Raw genomic sequence first — 6,497 nt, forward strand, 5'->3', positions numbered from 1 at the left:
TCTTACCGGGATAGTGATGCACTTAACATTTTTTTTATAGTAATCTTATTTCTTGTAATTACTCTAGGAGTGGTTTTGATTGGCTATGAGTTTTGATGATTTTTTTTGTTGTCGATTTTGTTTTTGTGTTTTTTTAGTAGTGGGGGATTTTTCACAGTTTAGGGAATTTGTATCCTTGCCCTAACTTAGTTTTCCAGTTTTGTGTCCCCCAATCTATCAGAATGTCACTCAGTGGTGTAAATGTTTCTCATATAAAGTTATTCTCTTCCCTTAGTGAAATTAATTTCAGCTCTCTGTTAAGTATGAAACTTTGATATGTTTTATTTAATTTGCTCTGATTGATACTCTCCTGTGAATATGTAATAACAGTTTTATCTCAGAGTCATGTCTTTGTTGGAATGATGTTGTGAATCACAGCTTCTTCCCTTTTACTCGTAGCTTTGTGAAATAAGGTAAATGAGAAACTTAAAGATAGGAAGAAGAATGAGAATGTGAACCCTGGAACATGTTAGTGTTTAGATGTCAAGTGGTAAGAAAACATCAAAGAAGGATGACTAGGAATAGGTAGAGCCAAATGAAGAAAAAAATCTCAACTAGGAAGGAATGATTAAACATGTCAGGTCTGTTAATGATGCAAGAAAGATGAGTTCTGAAGACAACTCTATTAAGTCTTGCTCTCTAGGGAAGTAGAGAAATGGACTGTTAATATAGGGGGGTATGGTATCAAGGTTTTTGTTTTTATTTTATAAAGATTGAAGATATAGCAGATTTATGTGTTAATAGGACTAAGCTAGTAGAGAACATGATGTGGAGGAAGGAGAGGAATATTGCTGGAGCCATAGATAAGGTGTACAAATAGAAGGGTTAGTTTTAAAGACGGGTGTGTAAACAGCTCATTAATAGCAGTGGAAGGAAGGACAGATTAGATAGGTCTAGATATTTGCAGTTTAGTACATATAGTGGGAGCATATAAAAGTTTTGTTACATTTTGTCAGTGAAATAGGAAGCAAGGTCATGAAGTAGAGGGAAGAAGTGTTGGGGAAAAATGTGTTGGTTTGAGGAAAGAAAAGAAGATGTAAAATAGATGTTTAGGAAAGTGAGAGAATGAATAGACGACTCTTAGAAGAATTGCTAGATGTTACTTAAAATGCATACTTGAAGTCCATGGTTATTAATTTAAGTGAGATCAGTCAACATGGTTTTGTGTTTTTCTCAAGTTTAGCCTTGGTCCTATCACTGAGCAGACACAGAGTCAAATGATTAAAGTTGGAATTTTCCCAGGTGAATACAACAAAAAAGGAGAAAGGGAAAGGTGTTGATATATTCAAGAGAATGATGATAAAGGAGGGACATGGAAAGTAATCCAGTAACGAGCAAATTAATAAAATGGAGTTTGAGGCACAGTGGAGAAATGGTATGATCCATTGAGGTTGCAGTGTGGTTGAAGATGTGTTGTAGTTAATTTCTAGAGGTAGGAAATTTGGGAGGTTGAAATAAGAGAAAGGGACTGAAATTGACAGTATTAGAGTACAGTAATTAGTGACTAAGTTCACATTCTAGAACGTGAACATGGTAATTGAATGAAAGCGGGATCATGGAAAGAGATGAATTGAAGAAATTGAGAAACTCAGGTATTGAAAGGATCATCTAAGTGGATTTTGAAATTATCAAAAATTACGACAGGAGTAGTGAATCAAAAGCTAAAAAAATTATTCCTTAGAACATTTAGATCTGTCAGGTATGCCAAAAAAGAATATTTTTAAAAATCAACCTAAATAAAACTCTGGAGTCCCTATCTTTCCACAGTGACAGGAATTTCAGCCTAACTAGTTTACTGAGAAATAGTATATTAAAGTGGTTTTACAGGTTTGGTTCTAAATTCAAATCTTGTGTGTATAGCTTAATTGCTTTATGGCGTTGGGCAAGTTCTGTACCTTTTTTTCAGTTTCCATGGGGATAGTAAAAATACCTACCTCAGAGTTGTTGTAAAGATGATCAGATGAATATAAAATACTTAAAACAAACGTATATATATATATATATATATATATATATATAAAATCTGGCATTTATATTTCACATAATAATATATATATATATATAAAACCTGGTATTTATATTTTTATATATATAATCAAGTTTTCAATAAACATTAGCTGTCATGGTGGTGGTTTTGGTGGTTCTCAACTCACCTGGTCCTGAAGGTGATGTAAAAATTCCAAGGTCTTAGATAAAACTTCAGTCATCTTTCCACTCAACTCACCTGGTCCTGAAGGTGATGTAAAAATTCCAAGGTCTTAGATAAAACTTCAGTCATCTTTGCACCATGATTATCACTGAGATGCCCAGATTCTTCCTTGCCACACTTAGGGAGCATGAGGCTATTTTGATAAGTTTAGGATCTTTGGTGTCTAGGAATTAACCTTTTTATGGATAACACACATTCCAACCCCATGACTACTTCATAAACTGAGCATGTGCCTCAAGTAAGTAAAATTAGAAAGATTTCTAGGACTTGTACAGAAACTGCCCCCAACCTATGAGTTTTTTAAAAAGTCATCATGGAAATGGAGAACTACTTATAATTTGATCCCACAGCAAAAGCCCTAATAGCTAGTCTGTCATTGAATTTTTCAGTTACTTTAAACAGTAAGTACCTTTTTCTTTTTGCTAGAGGGATTTGGCACACTGGCCAAGTGTGGGTCAAATATGTCACCTCTGAGGTGAGAAGTGAAGTTTCATATAAACCACATGAAAGGAGAGTTGGGAATGGACTTGTACTCTAAAGGGAAAGCATAGCACTGTGAAATCAAAAGAGAAACTTAGGTATTAAGCAGGCAAAAGCAAATGTTTTACTACAATATACAGTATATAAAACTCTTATTGCCATGTGGTTGTTTTCCATTTATGCCTTTTACAAGGGCAGGGACTAGTGTATAGGGAGGGAGTCTCCTAGGGTGTAAAATTTAAGGAGGCATATGCTCTCAGAGTAACTTCACCCTAGTCTTGAACAGAATCAGCATAATCCTGATTAGGTAAATCACCAAATAAAAAGTAGTAGCATACAAGTTGCTGTTTTAGATGATTTGGAAGGTATTTGCTGTTCAAATGAGACTCCTTCAAAAATCAATGTCAAGAGAGATTAAGTCTTTGAAAGGAAGTAAGGGAAAGGAATCAATACCTATTAAGTACCTAAAATTCAAAAAGCATAGTACTGAGTGCTTAGGTATAGTAATTTGATCTTTACCACCCTATAAGAAGAGAACACTTGCCTTTGTGAGTAATGGAGAAGTTTAATAAAATTAGTTAGATACTTTGTTACATTTAATTTCCTTTACTAATGCATGTAAAATGAAAAATAGGGACTTCAGTAGGACTATTCAGTAGAGATGAGAGCTAACTACATGTGTTAGGCACATAAAAGATAGAACTGATGATTCTCAGAAATAGAATTCCCACCCCAAGAACTTAAACTACTATATATTCTACTCTGGCATTTCCTGAAAGCAAACTGTAGTAGAGATACAGCAGTCACACAAAGACCAGTATAGGGAATCTAAAATAAACAACAAAGACTCACCGAATATGGAAAAAGTACCAGGAAAGAGAGATCCTTTACATACTAAGCATAAGCTTTAATGCCATGGGGAAAAACTGGGAGATCAAATGAGGTATCTATGATTTAATATACAAAGATTTAAAGGAATTATATTCTTTTAAAAATACATGTGTATATTTATACATATCAGAAATGAGTAAAAGGTATTTGACTACACAGGAAATTTTATTTTTTTTTTAATTATGGTGTAGCATCAATATACCACTTCTATACTACTTATATACCAGGATCTTTGAAATCTAAGAATTCCAGAAAATCTGAGCAACTGATTAATTTCTTTATTGTTTAAACCTTTTCAGAGCTTAATAAGATATACAAAATATTATATATTATTTATGAAGACATTGACTATCTTGCTATGGAAGAAAAAGGTGGAAGGGAAAGAGATTGAAGTTCGAGTAGTTCTGTGTATATTGGATTTTTCTTTAAAAAAGATCTGAAGACTATTTTGTCTAAATGTTAACATCTGTTAAATCTGGGGCTTGGGATATGGGGTCTGTTATATTTTTTTACACTTTTCTGTATGACAAATATATCACATCTTAAATGAAAAATAAAATAGTCAAACACCTCTAATCTAGTGTTTCTTAGCCATTTTTTGCCCTCCCCCCATCCAGGAGGATTTTTAGACTTTTTTTTCCCTAATCATCCTTTATGAAATTGTCATACCACAATATGATGTTATGTCTCTTTCTGAGCTGTGTGTATCCATCCTCTTGTTTAAAAAGAGTAAGATTTTTCTTCCTACCCAACCCCAAGAACTAAACAACAGTGAATAATTTAGAAGACAAATGATTCAGTATCACAAAACATTAAACATTAATAAGTTCAGAACTTTAAATCATACAATGTACATTCTCTGATACGTTGGTAAAAGAAATATCTGAAAAAATGTTCAAGTTCCTAGATATTAAATAACATTTCTAAATTATATATGGATCAAAGCAGACTTTTTTATAAGAGAAATTAGGAAATACTTGAATGTAAATGAAAATACAACAGAATTGGGGGGAATACAGCTAAGAGGAGGGTTTAAAGAGAATTTGGCTATATTAGACATATTAGAAAAGAAGAAAATAGGTTTAACCTTCTACCCTAAGGAACTAGAAAAATGTAAATTAAGCACATAGCATGCAGAACAAGGAAATAATAAAAATCATAAATCAATGAACTTATAGACAGAAAACAGTTGAAAATATCATTGGAAACAGAGCTAGTTCCTGAGAAGATTAATAAAGTGGAAAAATTTCTAGCCTTACTGCCAAGGAAAACAACCCCTCCCCCTCAAATTGTAAGCAGATGATATTGGAATATTTTTTAGCAAATTTATTTCCATAAATTTGACAACTTTGATGAAATGGGCCAATGAAAGTGTTAAACTACCAAAGCTTTTTAAGTAGGTAACCTGAACAATTCTGTATCTAATAAATCTACTTTGTAGTTAAAAATCTCCCTGGAGGGCTGAATAGCTTCACTGGTGAATTCTGCCAAACATTGAATGAAAAAACCAACAATACTATACAACAGAACACTTCCAAGTTCATATTAAGAGGCCTGCATTACCCTGGTGGTAAAAAAAAAAAAAAAAAAAACAAGAAAACTACATATTCCTATTTCTCATATAGATGCACAAGTCCTCAACAAAATATGAGCAAGTTGAATCAAGATATACGTAAAAAGGATTTAAATCATGACCAAGAGAAGTTTATCTTAGAAAATGCAGGCTATTGAACCTTTGGAAATCAGTAAATGTAATTTATCCTATCAATAGACTAAAGAAGAAAAAGCATATGGTCATCTTAATAAGTGAAAGAAAAGCATCTGACAAAATTAAATATCCATTCTTAATAAAAACTCAGTAAACTAGGAAAAGAGCTTCCTTAAGCTGAAAAGTGCACAGCCTCCAGCTATCCTGATACTCTATGGTTAAAGGCTAAATGTTTTTTTCCCTAAAGAAAGGGGAAACAAGGCAAGGAGGGGCACCCTCACTACTCCTATTTAAAATCTCACTGACAGCCAGTGCTTAAAATGAGAAAGAGCTATGCAGATTGGAAATTAAACTATTCCTATACAGAGACGATATGATTGTTTATGTAGAAAATCCCAAAGAAACAAAAAGCTCCTACAGTCCAGTTAAACAAGATTGTAAGATTAAAAGTAAATATGTAGAAATCAGTTATACTTCTGTACACTAGCAATGAACAGTTAGACATTGAAATTTTTTTCTACAATTACTGTTTGCAATAGCTCCAGAATGAAATAATTAGGTATAAATCTACCAAAATGTGTACTAGACCTGTATGCTGAAGACCCTCCACCAAATTTTGATTAAAAAAATAAGACCTAAATAAACGGAGAGATACACTGTGTACATGTTTCATAAGACTCACGATTATTTTGTCACCTCTTCTCAGATACATAGATTAATTTCAGATTGAAATTTCTAGCAGGATATTTGTGTTGATATTGCTAAGCTGACTTTCAAATTTCTTTGGAAAAGCAACAACTAGAATAGCCAGCACAATTTTGAAACACAGTTGTATGACTTAGATTACATACTTCTAAGACATTATAAACCTAGAATAAGTAACATAGTATTTGGCAGAAGGATAGACACAGATCACTGGAACAGAAAAGTCCAGAAGTAGACCCACATGTATAGTAAATTAATTTTAGACAAAAATGAGAAGACAATTCAGTGGAGAAAGGTAGTCATTTAAATATAAGATGCTAGAATAATTGGACACCTGTATGTGCCCCCCACCCCCAAAAAAGATGAACCTTGATACATTTCTTTCACACAAAAATTCAAAATCATAGACCAAAATGTAAAATGTAAAACTATAAAACTAGCAAAATCATCTGTGTGACTTTGCTT

Source organism: Mesoplodon densirostris, chromosome 2 (assembly GCF_025265405.1).
Source record: "Mesoplodon densirostris isolate mMesDen1 chromosome 2, mMesDen1 primary haplotype, whole genome shotgun sequence".
Taxonomy (NCBI): Eukaryota; Metazoa; Chordata; class Mammalia; order Artiodactyla; family Ziphiidae; genus Mesoplodon; species Mesoplodon densirostris.